This window comes from Varanus komodoensis, unplaced genomic scaffold, assembly GCF_004798865.1.
Source record: "Varanus komodoensis strain SLA01 unplaced genomic scaffold, ASM479886v1 scaffold26, whole genome shotgun sequence".
NCBI classification, from domain to species: Eukaryota; Metazoa; Chordata; class Lepidosauria; order Squamata; family Varanidae; genus Varanus; species Varanus komodoensis.
The window spans coordinates 5,338,352-5,352,310 of NW_025335684.1; the positions used below are offsets into that span (position 1 = coordinate 5,338,352).

Consider the following 13,959-nt stretch of genomic DNA (forward strand, 5'->3'; position numbering starts at 1 on the left):
GGAGAGGAGAGGAGAGGAGAGGAGAGGAGAGGAGAGGAGAGGAGAGGAGAGGGACTTTTCCTTGGTTTGCAGAAAGACATTCAGTTTCCATGTCAGGTGAAGAATTGCACAGAAAAGGAATCAGGTGCTTGAGGGATAGCCTCTGAACATGACATCTGGGCAGTGGTCCTGAGGAGGTGGGGGAGTTTTCTGGGAATAATGCCTGTTCCACCCGAGCCTCCTAACTCAGGGGGTGCCTTCGATATCACAGATGCCTCCTGCCTTTGAATCATTCACACACACACACACCCTAAATTTGGGTGCCCCGTCTCTGCATGGTGCTCTCCCACTACATACGCCTCAGCAACGCTCTTTGCTTGCAGCCACTCAAGCCTGAGCAAGAGGGATGAGGCAGACGGAAGTGTGAGTGCTGCGGGGGGAGCTTCTCCTGCTCCAGCTCAGCCCATGAGGCCCCATCTTCCAAGAGCTCCACCATACATTTCTCCCGGTGCCACACAGGGGACACGGGTATCACAGCTCGCCAGCCACATAAAAGTTAAGCACCCCCCGCCCCGCAAGATCCGCAAGTGTTTGGTGGTAGATTGTATATTGCGGATGACTGTATGCTGTTCTAGAGGGGACAAAGAATATGCTCCTAGCAACAGAGGAGAAGACAACCTTAAATTAGCAAACCCACACGGAAGTGAGATGCTAATTTCCTGGCCAATGTGCAAACTTCAGCCACAAAACTTCCTTATACGGTTGTAGAAGACAGGAAACTTCGAGATGACACGGTGCTCAGAATAAGCTCCCCATGTGCCCGTTCATGTTTATCGTTACCCAGAAAGCTTGGTACCTGAGCAACGATTCTTGTTCGTCAAAATCAAAGGACTGGTGCTGGCACTGTTTGAGATGAATCCAGCATCAGGGTGTGGATGGGGATTGGGAATCGAAATCAGTATTTCGAGGAAGAGGAGTATTCTGTCCACAAGACCAGCTTGAAGCATACTGGTGCCAGAGAGGAAACTCTCACACATGTGAACTCACATGGAGCCCTGATCTCCTGGGAAAATCTCCCACGAAAGCCCCCAGTGAGATGAAGGAGAACTGCAGCAGGCACCACAGGGGCTCGATTCCAGTGGGGATCCGCAATTTTTCTTTTCCAATTCGGGCACCACCATGTCTTGAACCGGGCCTGGCTACGCTGCACCACACAGCGAAAGGAGCGTGGCCTGGAAGAGCTCATTCCTGAATCCACAGACAGCCACTGCTGCAAGTCGGTGCTGACAACACTGGGCTAGATGGACCAGGGCCTGACTCAGTATACAGCGGCTTCCCGCACTCCTGAAATCACTGTCCCTAAGAACCCACACAGACTTCCCCTAGCTGGCATCCCCCAGGTATGTTCAGCGGCCCCTCCCATATTCCTATAAGCAGCTGTGCTGGCTGGGGAATCATGGGGGTTGTAGTCAACACATCTGAAATAAAGGCTTAGGAATCTGGAAAGACACACAGCATTAAAAGGAGCACAGCATGTTCTGAATCCTTCACCAACTTCCCAAGCAGGCTTCATTCCCTCATGAAGGAAACTAGCTCTTGTTAAATCTTAGAAAGGTCACTGGGGCCTTGTGATTTAAGGGTTTCATTCTGAATGGAGGACGCTTGGAGACGCCGGTCCTTTTCTCCTATCTAAACATGCACAGGACTGCACCTTGCTATATCACAAAAAACAACAACAACAACAAAAACAGGCTTTATCTGCAGGTACCTTCATCTGGCAAGACATTACAAAAACCAGCTTTGGGTGGGAACTTGGGACAGAAGGAGAGGGGAAATGTGACTTGAAGAAGGTCTCAGTGTCTGCGTCTTCAGATTCTCAAGATGAAGCAGAAGTATACGAGGAGTATACAACGCTCAGATGAGGCTTTGAAGGCCGTGCGATGGGTTGAGGAAGGACCAGACATTTCAACTTCCGCTTTATCGTGCAGGCTCAGTGACTTCACTATCAAGTGTCGGGTTCGCCTTCCCCGTTCCTCCTTGCTTCAACATCACTACCCTAGCAACCGAACCTGGTTTCCCAACTTCTTGTCCGACGAATTGATCCCGAAAGCCTGCACATCTGGGGGGGTCCCATCTTGTCGTGGGTCTAACGGAGCGACTGCACTAGTGGGGTTTCCAGCATTCTCGTCACCGGCAATGCGGCCACCTTTGTTGTTCTGCCCCCCTTTTTGAAAAGTGCATGTTCAGACATGGCTGACTTCATTGTACAGCTTATGCTGCCGCCTGGCGGCCCAGAACAGTAACAGCGGGTGCCCTTGTGTACCATCAAAGGACACTGTGGCCACAAGCATCAAGGTGCTAAGAGGATGAAGTAATCCGTCAACAGCTGTGGAGCCAAGGAAGATGGGAGCCAACCCTCTTTAGCATAGCTAAGTGCTTTGGGATACGATAAGTGTTGACATGAATCAGGGAGCTTTCTGGGCTGGCTTCCACCGCCCTACAATCCAAAAGGATTAGGTAAACCGAACTTCACAGAATGCCAAGGATACTGCGAGATTACTGTGGATCTCACAGAGTTTGGACATGACACAACAGCTTTTGATTGGGCCGGCTGGTCACTTAAAGCCGCACAGGATTTGAGGGGCTATATTTGTCAAACAGGCAGAAGAAATGTAAATTATACGTTCCTTCGTCTGGGCCAGCAGCTACCAGGCCTAGCAATCATCATGTTTTAGGATACTGGAACAGTCATGTTGAATTGCAGACACAGTTGGGCCTCATTCTGGGAAAGAGACGCAATCAGGGAGGGTAAGCTCTTTCGCAGTCGTCAGTCTTAGCCCAGCTCAAAGGACACAAACAGGGCAAAATCCTGGGATTTAGAGGGATGCCACAAACATTGAAAAAGACGCTCTATGCACGTTATGATGGGACCATCACCTGGACAACTGGCACAGATAATTGCAACAGACTGTTTATGCTTGCATCTTAGCAAAGAAGCTAGAAAATGCAACAGCTCAACATATACCCTGTGCCCAGTCTGTGACTATTCAAGCAAATTAGGTTCTCCAGTTCGGTTTATATAGCCAAATATAACTGCAGCCTCCCACTTTCAGATAAATTTATGCAGGCTGTTTTGCCTTCAGCCATGCAGAAAGCAGAGTTGCATCGTTAGTCATGCAAGTCATGTGATACTGGAAGCACAGTTATTGCTAATAACTGAGTCTCTGCAACGTCTGAACCTTGCAGCAGCTCAGAGTCTTCCCAAGCCAGAATAAATAACACTAATCAGATACGAATGGGATAATTCAAAACCACCAAAGACTAAGCCTCCTCCAGCTACACCCACTGCGCAAAAATAATTACCACTGAACAGTTAAATGAAATTGGCACCAGACGAGAACTTAACGAAAAAAGGGGTATGTTCTATTTACAGGAACTCCCAAATAAAAAAGGAGAACAAAGATTTTACGAGTGCATTGATTTATTTATCCGTTTGTTTCTGTACCACCCTGTAAACAAAGTGCTCTCGCTCATCATCTTTCCAAGACATACAAAACAGAGACCAGGGGATGTTCTAATGTAGGAAAAACATTACTGATGTGTGCATTTTCTCCCACACCTCGAGAAGACATTACAATCTCAGTTTTAACTGAGGCTGGCCTTTGTGTGTGTTTTTGATACAGCAACAAAGGACAGAGCTGCACAGCTATCTCAGAATGCTTAAGATTTCAGGGCTGGCTGGAATATTTTGGTTTGCAAGCTACTTTTAATATTGAGATGCAAAGAAGTCACAAGAAGAGCCACTGTGGTGAAGAGTACATGCCTGGGACTCAGGCGATCTGGGTACTGGTCCCCAACTGGATGACTTTGGGTCAGTCACAGACTCTCGGCCCAACCTGCCTCACAGGGTTGTTGTTGTGGGGATAAGACTGAGGGCAGCAGGAGGAGAATGATATAGGCTGCTCAGAGTTCTTTGTAAGAAAAAAGATATAAATCTAATAAATAAATGTCTCAGACCCAAAGTCAGGATTGGGGCTTGAGTAAAGGTCTACACAGCATACCGAGGCAAAGAAAGGGCTTCTTTGGGTAGCCCCTGCAGCGCGGGGAGCCGAGGGACTGTGATTTGAATCAGAAAGCCCCCAGACCAAACCGCAAAGTTCCCTGAATTACAATACAGGGGAAATCCTACCTATCCTACCCCACCTATTTCTGTATAAAGCAGCCTCAACTTCTTCTGCGTGCTCTGCAAAAGGGTTAATTTCTCCTTCTGTTCCAAAAGCCCTGCCTCCACTGCTCACCACAAAAGCTTCTGTTGCCTACCTACTCCTACCTGGCTCGAAACGAAGCTTTCATTGCTCACCTCCTCCCTCCCGTCGTCTCAAGAGCAACCCTGCACGCCATCTTTTGCCATATAGGGCAATCTCTTCACACAGTAAAAAAGGGAATAAGAAACACAAATGCTTAGTTGTGTACAGACCATGGATCCTCATTTGCTTTTCCGATAGGAGATTAGGAAATCTCTCCCTTGCGCGTACACGCATACGCGGAGATACTAACTAATGTTTGACCGCTTAAGTGAAGGTCCCGGTTTATTTGCAAGTCACTTTTATGGCCCTGCTGCGGGGAGGCAGCTTGTGCAAGACGGCTCCCTCCACAGACCCCGCGGCTACAGCTGACCTTTGCGCAAGGCATGAAGCAGTATGGCCTTGATGAGCAGTTTCTCCCCCGGGACTCCCTCCAAAGTGCCCGAGCCCCTGGACTGAGGCAGAGTGAGCCTCAAGCCCAGAGTTAGGAGCAGGAGACCCAAGGAATTGCTGAGACGGTAGTTCAGGCTGTATATCTCACACAGCACCCAAGAATTCAACAGCCGAAACAAAGCATCACTTGTGCCTTACCCAGCTTGGCATTTCCCAGATAGGCTAAAACTCCCAGCAACCTCCAGCTAGCAAAAATGGCTAGAGAATGCTGGGAGTTGTGGTCCAGCACATCTGGAGGTCACCAGCCGAGATGGCTGATCTTCCATACAACTGGCCATGCTGAACTGTGTGGGCAGAGGCACATCGATAGAATTTACATATCTCTCATTGCAGAAAGATTTGCTACAGCATTTAACAAGCGCAAGCCCAGAAACAAAGCACTCAGTAGAGCAAAATTGAAACTGTCAAGAATGCATATTTTCTTCCGTATGTTCACATAGCAACTCTACTCACATGTTTGGAAACTGTGCATGACTTGGAGCCACGCTAAGTGTCTGTCAGAAAGAGACATGTCAAATCAATAACTTTTATAAGTAAAAAAAAAAAATACTATGCTGGGAATCTTGCAAAAAAGATTTTAAAAACATTTTTCATGCCTTAATTATTCCCAGACATTGTCTAGCCTCACACTTTCTACAAAAGCATTCTTAGCACATAATTTCTGGGGGGGGGCAATAAAGGCTGAGAAAACACATATGAACACCCTGTACTTCTTAATTCAAAGCTTTTGCACTTCAGGAGATAAAACAAAAATGGGCATTGGTAATAAGCGGAGGGGGGGACCCACAGTTTCTGTCCCCAGATGCTTCCTTCTCCCACCCCAGGCCTTTCTTCTCTAACATCCCCAACAGCTGCACAAGGAACCAAGCGCACAGAAGAAAGGTGAAATGCAGAGATCAGCAAAACGATATGGAACGTGTTTACCAGGAGCTTCGGCCATGGAGTCGGCACTGTCGCCTGGAGCACTTAAAGCACGCTCATCCCTCAAAGCAAAACAGCTCTGAGAACAGCTGCACTCACAACAGCGTGCCCCTCCCCATCCCATCCCCGTGGGAAGCTCATTCTGCCTAGCAGCTTCTGGGAAGACCTCTGATGCAGGAAGCAAAGGTAGGAATTAACTGGTGCCACAGGGAGCAGGTTCAGCACAAGGGCATCAAAAAGAAACAACAGGTGGGATGGGGACACCCAACATGGCGAAATGCACTAGTCCTCGTCTCTAAACATGCACGAGCGGCCCAAGAGGGGGCCTTCTTGGTGGTGGTGGCATCCTTCTGCGAGAGTCCGGCAGCCACACTTTGGTACTGCGGGTGCCACGTCAAGAGAGTCTTCACCAGTTTGCCTGGGCCATTTCATTTTCTCCTGCCTTATTTTTATCCTGCTGCTTTTTTTAGTATCCATTTTATTCTGTGCCTATCTAAAATGTTGTTCTTTTTGATTTAAAACTCTGCTGCTTTTAACGACCAGTGTTTTGTAGCAGATTTATTTTGCTTGGATTGCTACTAGCCTTGGAAGCTTGCCATAAACCAACAAAAATAAGGCCATACCTTTGCTTAGCAAGAACAATAATATAGCGCACTTTGACTGTCCAAAGTAGTTCACAGTAGCCTTTTTAACAGTCCTTTGAAGCAGGCCAATATTGTCTTAATATGAAGGAAGGATGAGGTCAAAAGAACAAGGGGCTCACCTGAAGCCATCTAGCAAGCCTACAGCCTATGCATGGCTGAGCTGAAACTCGAAAGTTGCAGCTCGCCAGATTGCAGTGAGTTTTTCACATACAGTTCTGTAAAAACAGCTTTCCGTTTCTGCAGTCTGAAGCTCTCCATCCTGTCATCTCGGAGGTCTACCAACTTACCCCTGCTGCATGCACAAGGCCTGAAAAGCTGGGGCAATTTATGGCACAGACGTGACCAAACTGAAGTGGAAAACGCTGCCCTTTCCCCAAATCTACACCCAGTTCCAGGGATGGAGAGCAACTGGAATCTGAGAGATTACGCCCGGGTCTTCCTCGCTGGCTATTTGTAGCAAGAGAAATGTAGGCCAGTTCCAGTTTTCAAACATGAGCTCAAGGCGCCCCCCCCAAGTGACAGATGTGAGAAATAATTCTTTAAAAACACACCAGGCAGAAAGGTGCACTTTGGAAGGTGCAAAGAAATTCCTCAGGGGGATCCCCATAAACAAATTGTGGGGAGGGGTGAGTGTTATGCTGTAGATTTCTTCACTTTTAACAAAGGCATCCTTGGCTTCATGAGCTTAAAAGCAGAGTTAAATGAACTGAAGGTCTTCCACTTGCCCTGCTCACCTCATCTGGATCACTTCTGAGAAGACCTGGAACGTGCTTCGGGGCCGATTCTGCATACCCAGAATGACCCACGGGGAATTGGTCACATGGTAAACACACTCTGAAGATGCTGCAATTATGCCTTGCAGCCGGGATTGCAGCAAGCGACGGCCTCCTCCGCCCCTTCCGTGGGTGCTCAGGCACCTCTTCCTGTGCTGACAGACAGCCTTCTGACCCACATATGACCCGCACTTTCATTGCAAAGGGGAAAGCAGCTGAGGCTGGCCATAAAAGGCAAAAAAAGGGGCCACCCATGAGCAGCATGGCTTGCGAATGGGAACTACGGGGACTTCCTCAAAGTCCTTGGCCTTTGTCCTTGCAGAACTTGTTCTCTCTTCCATTTCGGGATGCCGGAGAGACCAAAGGGGTGCACGTGGGGTGGATGGCTTGAGCCGCACACATGCACTGGCATAAAGCCTGCAGATGTAGGACCAATTTCTTGAAAAGGGATCTAGCGGTCGTGATTGCGCTGGCGTTTTTCCACCTTTGCTCATCCGAAGACTGGACACACAGTGCTCTTGTCATTACAGCGATGCCACGTGCCAGCTTATACCAATTTAATGCAATTTTCTTGGAAAGTATTGAACTCATTTATCCGATCTCAGACAAGAGTTCTCCTTTCATCCAAGAACCATGAATACATTTTTTTGGTGGGCAGGTAACACTCTCTGGGAGCTGCAGTTTGAAACGGTGCGATGTGTCAAGGCATCATGCATGAGGACGTTATGTAGCCCTTCCTTCTTTGTGGGGAGGTTCCCATGTGGCTTTCCTAGGTAATAGTTCTTTACTGCTGGCATTCACTATATGAAGAGGAGACCCGTGGATCAGAATAGGAATGTGCATGGAACCCATGCGGCTGTTTATTCAAACAAAACTGGTTTGTGGAAAGAGTTCAAACCTGTGCAAACATGCCGTGCTTCAGGCACAAGAAGGATATGCTCCAAACCATACAATCCATTGCAAAATCACAGACAGTGATCCAGGCTCACTACGAAGGTGAATGCTGGGAACACAAACGCTTTGACCCGCAAGCTGACAATTTAAGAGATGCACCAACATCGCTACCGATATCCCAAGCTTCTTCAAGGAGCTTTAACAGGCGTGGTCAAGGCTGTTAATTGTTGCATGGAAGAGGGTGATCTCATTTTATTACCCTGAGGCATTGTTAGGGCCAAGCACATGATCGGATTTGGACCCAGGTCTCGCCTCCTACGAGCCCCAACACTTCACCTGCTTCGTGGCACCCATTTCAAAAACCCTCATCAGATTTATTTCAGGTTCCTGTCAAGAGCAGAATGGCTCATTGTGCAAACTTTGTATTTCGTATGTTTGGATTCTGTTCAACGCCGAAGCCTTTTGGAAGGTGTCAAAAAGTAATAATAACAATGAAGACAGAACACAGGAAGTTAGCCTAGGCTCATGCGTGAGCACATGTTGAGTGCCTGACTCTTGCCACATTGCCAACTATTTCTGGGGAGAGAGAACCGGGGAGAGAGCGTGTGTGGGGACCTCCCATGAGCATCAAATAAAATTTGGCATGTAGCAAAAGTCGGCTGAAACCCCAAATCTAGTGCAGAGAATTCGTCGCAGAGCCCTGTGGGTCTTGGACAGAATGTGCGACGCAGCCCTCACGAGCAGGGCTCCTTCCAGATGTGAACAGTTGCAACTTCTGGCCCACACAGGCTGGGAATTGTGGAAACCAAGCTGGGGAAAGCGGGAATGATGGTTCCCTGGAACGGGTGGGCCAGGCAAGGAGCGGAAGGCCATTCCACCCAGCGCCCAGTTCGAAATCTGGGCAGTTCTTTCAGAAGCTGTCGCTGGGGATCTGAATCCACCCCAAGCACTGCTGCAAAAAAACCCTGCCAAATAAGGGAAAACGTGCCAAGAAGGATGGCCCATAAATACAGAAGAATGACCCATTGTGTGTTGCTTTGACGAGTTATTTGAAGAGCGACCTTGAATATCTTGCTGGCCGATTGTTTCTGACCTGTGTGATCGCTCCTGAAATAAACGACCAGATGTGAAGACCCCATCACCCTGAAAAAGAAAACGCAGCTGCCGGCATCTGCTCCTGAAAAGGGAACGACACTCAACACCTGCATTTTCCCAATTTGCCATTAGTGCGGCGGGGGGGGAGGGGGGAATGTTTTCTCTTTAATGACCTCGTGAGAATTTTAAAAAGACTCCGCTCTTTCCAGGGTGGATTAATTTCTGCAGCTGAGGGAGGGCTGCCTAGCGCTGTGCTGCGGTCTGGCGACTGGCCCCGTTTGAATGGAGTTGCTGGGGTGGGACCAAGGCAGAGGCGGGGAAAGGCACATGTCCTCTAAATCCAAGTCTGTGGCGCCCCCTCATGGCGGCCTCCTGCAAGGCCTTTACAGATGTGAGGCAGTTAAAAACACGTTCTCCACCCCCAGCATCTGCAGTAAGCGCTCATGCTGCCCAGAGAAGGCAGCTAAAAGAATTGCGAATGCTGCCCTCGTAACTTTATTGTGCTTAAAATATTCAGAGATGCCAAATTGGCCGCCTTTGAATTTAAACTTAAACCAGTCGGAGGCAGCAAAGCTGAAACGAAATGTGCAGAACAGCTTTCATTCTGGAGCCTAGTGCTGCCTCCCCTAGAGGTCCCTAGAGTACCTCTCAGGACTCCTACAAGGTAGAGGAGAAGGAAGCTGGGCTTCCACTTCCCCGCGGACTCCACTCTTTTGTAAAGCTGGATGCTTAATTATTCTCCTGGAATGAGCACTGCCTTGGCCTCCTGGCACCTAGTTCGTGCTGGCTCCCATCTGCCTCGCCTTAAGGGCAGGGAGGGCGGCCTTCTTGCCCCTGACAGGGGCCCAAGGGTGCGGCCGTGCAGGGTCCATCCAGGACGCATTCTGCTCCAGCAGAGGCCAGCCGCGTGCTCCGGGCGATCCCACAAGCGGGGCAAGAGTGCGACCGCACGCTCCCGCTCACCTCCCCCAGCAACTGCTCCACCTGAGCACGCAGCCCCTGATACTGCAAGCAGCACCTTTCCATCGTGGCCGCCTGTCTCCTCCAGGAATGTGCCTAAGCCTACTCTGAAGCGGTCCGGCGTGGTGGCATCACGGCATCCTCCAGCGGTGAACTCCAGAGTGTGACTATGTGTGGAGAAGTCCCTCTCTTTATCTGCCCTGAACCTCCCACCCATCTGCTTCATGGGATGACTGCACCGGGTCCCGGTATTTTGAGAGAGGAAGGAAAAACGTCTCGCTATTCACCTTCCCCACTATTTTGCACACCTCTGCTGTTTCTTGCCTACCTACCTACCTACCTAAAATATTTATTTAAAATATTTATATGCCGTCCTGTCGCGAAAGCCTCAGGACGGCTTACACAATGAAATACAATAAAATAAAGTAAGACATGAATAAATTATATTTCTCTAAGCCACACAGCCCCCCACTTCCTCAGGGGGAAACTCCTCCAGCCCCTTGATCACAGAGGCTCTACAAGACCCTTTTTAAGGTGCAGCGACCAGACCGGCAAAGTCCCTTCCCAAGGAGCTGAGCCTTGTTCCTGTCTCCTGTGATTCTGCTGACAGACCAAGCCCAATTCATCTGGCAAAGCCTTTTGCCTGCAAATGGGCCTGTTGTGCTAGATACGGTTTCTTGTGTTTTCCCGTTATTATGTTTTTATCGCATGCTGTTTCAGTTTTTGTCGTTTCTGTAACTAGTGCCACTTTGTGATAGAAAGGTGGCATACAAATAAAATAAATATTGCATTCCGCACTCCAAGTGTGGTTGTGTGCTCTCTCCTTCACACATGCTTCAGTACAGAGATTTAAATCTCCCCTGCCTTCTCAGTGAGCTCTAGGAACAGGGTGGCTTGGGGGGAATCTAAAGCCCCCTTACCTATCCTGATCCAGGTTGCTGCTTCCTCAGGATGAAGAAAATGGCAAACCTGGTGGCCTCCAGGCCTCTGTTTTAATGATCAGCACGAGCGACCCTGCACAGGTAACAGCAACAGAGGAACGGCAACCTTTTCCTCCCCACCCCAGCGGACTGCTGGAAAAAGTAGGTGCATCTCTCTGGACTGCATGGAATGTTTTCCACCAATGTCTCAAGGCAGGCAGAATGTACGTCACTAGATGCCAGGACCTCCCAGCGCCGGCAGGGCCAACACTCAGGAATGCCCGGAACTGAAGCCCGAAACACCTGGAGGTCTGGTTTGGCCCACTCCTGCCTTAAGATATGCCTGCTCTAGATGTTTTCCATGAGCAGACCATAAACAGATTATCTGTTGCTCTGCCAGGGTCCCATCTTTGACCTGAAGATTTTACTTGTTGGTCTTTTTAATGGGAAAAACTGGTTTCTCAAAATGAGTTACTAGTCTTCAGTAACGTTCGTATGCCGTATCACATGCCTTTTCAGCAAATGGTGTGTCCAGGTATCAGACAAGGACACAGATGTATGAGAAATGGTGCAAAGAAGAGAGCTTCAGTACAGCAGAACCTCTGCAACTGAGGTTTCAGGGAGGATTTATGGATTTTTTTCGTAACCAAGGGGAAGCACTGGCAGATGAACGGGAAACAAGAACCAAGGCTGGGCTGGGCAGGCCAAGGCTAAACCCCAACCCCAACCCCAACCCCAACCCCGACCCCAACCCCAACCCCGACCCCTTACCACCTATTCGTTTTGTGCTTTTTGCAAATTTCCCCCACTAACTTTCTTGTGCAATTGCAAAGCACTGGAATAACCTCAAATGTGGGGGTTGAAAGGCAGGAGAGCAGTTAAAATATCTCGCCGGGAAGTATGAAGTTCTTCGGACTTTCACATGAATCAGCTGAGATAACAGCATGTAAAGAGTGAGCAAACAATGAGCTTACAAAACGCGAATGCGTAAAGGAATGCAGAAAGAAGGGAAGCAATGTCCTAGAGGAAAAAAACAGTTCCCACCATCCCCACTATCGGTTATACCAAGATATCCTGGAAAGCGATGCCTGTGCAAACAGATCTCGGACTTACTTGCCAAGAGTAAAACCTTATTTTGTCACCTTTGTGGTCTCGGGAAACACATTTCCCACTTTAAAACAAAGCTATGACTAAGCACACAGGCTTCCATGCAGCAACAGCTGTAGCAAACACAACCGTGTAGTTGCTAAGGGCCGTATCTCGCTGCGATGGGCAGCAGATGGAGGCGACAGCAATGCCCATGTGGCACGTTGGCTCCTGAACATACTTGTGCTCCCATTAGCTGCGGTTCTCCCGGCTGACCTCTTGGCTTTCGAGCAGCACACCCCGTGTTGAACTCTCATCGGCGCCGAGTACTGCTGACCTCATTGTGAAAAAGTGCAGCCCTGCTCTAGCTTGGCCCAGGCAGCACATTCCATTAATACTGCCCTCTTGGAAACATCTGATCTGTTTAAACCGGGGCACACCAGGGGAAAAAAGCCATTTACCTCGATATGCCCCCTTTGAGCCCTGCTCTGTCGCAGAGATGGGAGCCACTGCAGCCCCACACGGTGCTGGGAAGGGATGCGGTGGGGCCCAAGCAGGGCTGTGGGACTGTGAAAGAGAAGCCTGACCCACTGACCAGGGTTTGGCAAGGGGGTGTCTCGTATTTCCACCATGCTCTTGGATCGAGGCTGGCTCCCAAAGCTGCTTGCAACAACCGAACTCAAAAGTGCCAAGCACTGGAGACAACGGATAAGGCAGATTCTTCCAGTAGCTGATGTGAGATATCCCTGAAGGTCCATGGTACTGAACTCAGGACATTTGGGGCCCATCGCTCCGCTACACACCTGACCTTTTTCCCTCCAAAAGGAGCTGCAGAATCTGCAGCTGCAAGATGGCAGGGGGAGGCATCAATGGGCATCTGCTGAGGGCCCACAGCCCAGAAGGACACGATGGATGAGGCCCCCCTGGACTGCACCAGTGCAACCTGCTTGCTCACCTGCCGATCACTCTAGCTCAGCGATGGCGTTGGCAAGGAGGTGGCGCATGAGACGCTCACCGGCTCTCGGCCTGACGAGGAACCAATAGGAACAATAAGAAAGGGGATGAGGAATAAAAGATGAGGGTGCTGAAAGGTAGGAAGGGGGTCCATGGGGGGTCTCTTGCCCGTGGGTGGTGCATGGTAGCTTTAAAAAGGGGCTTGAGCACATTTGTGGAGGACAAGTCTCGAGCCACAACGGCTCTGCGTTAGCGTCAGGATCAGAGAGAGCTGGGAACAGCCCTAAGATCAAGGAACAGCCGAGAAAAGCAACCACTGCTCTCAGAGGGAAAACAGGCCTGCAAATACAGCCATTCCGTTGAGGCCACTAGGCAAGGCAGCTTAGCTGGGAAGGAGGTGGGCTTGTGCTTTAAGGCCACTGGTGTGCCGCAACTTACAGCCTTCGCAATGTGTAGGCTGGTGGTCCCTCATATTCTGCAGGCTGGTAACCTCCTCAGCCATTTCCAAAGAACAGGCAAGGGATGGCTCTACTATTAGTCAGCTAACAGTTCTTTGGACCAAACCCACATTTGGCAGTTACAGAAAGGTCCCAGGACCCTGACACAAATGGTTGCTAGGGGGGGGGGGGGGCTGAAGCTAGTCACAAAGAACAAGTTACCTGCCCAAAAGACTGAGTGTAAGACAGACGGGGAGGCGGGCATGTCCCAACATACCAAACAACCCCTTTAAACCCACAGTTCTGACACCAACAGAAACCTGTTTTACACCAATCCCAACTGCCATTTAAGGGGGGCAAGAGGAAGAGCATCGTGGCGGGCACCAAAACGAATCTCCAGGGGGCAGAACGGTATGACGCCCTACACCATGCTGCCCGTGCCGGCTCTAGCCATCAGCTTATTAGCTGCACTGGCCCAAGCTTCTCCAGCCCCATTTTGAACTTGTCCCCCACGGTCCTTGCTTTGGAGAGCTCCCTCC

General features: G+C 49.6%; 1 protein-coding gene across 4 annotated transcripts in view; it reads right to left on the reverse strand.

The window, feature by feature from the left end:
* The window catches only part of RNF216 (ring finger protein 216), an 81,649-nt gene that overhangs the window by 22,279 nt on the left and 45,411 nt on the right, over positions 1–13,959 (reverse strand). The gene's annotated exons all lie outside the window — the stretch shown is intronic.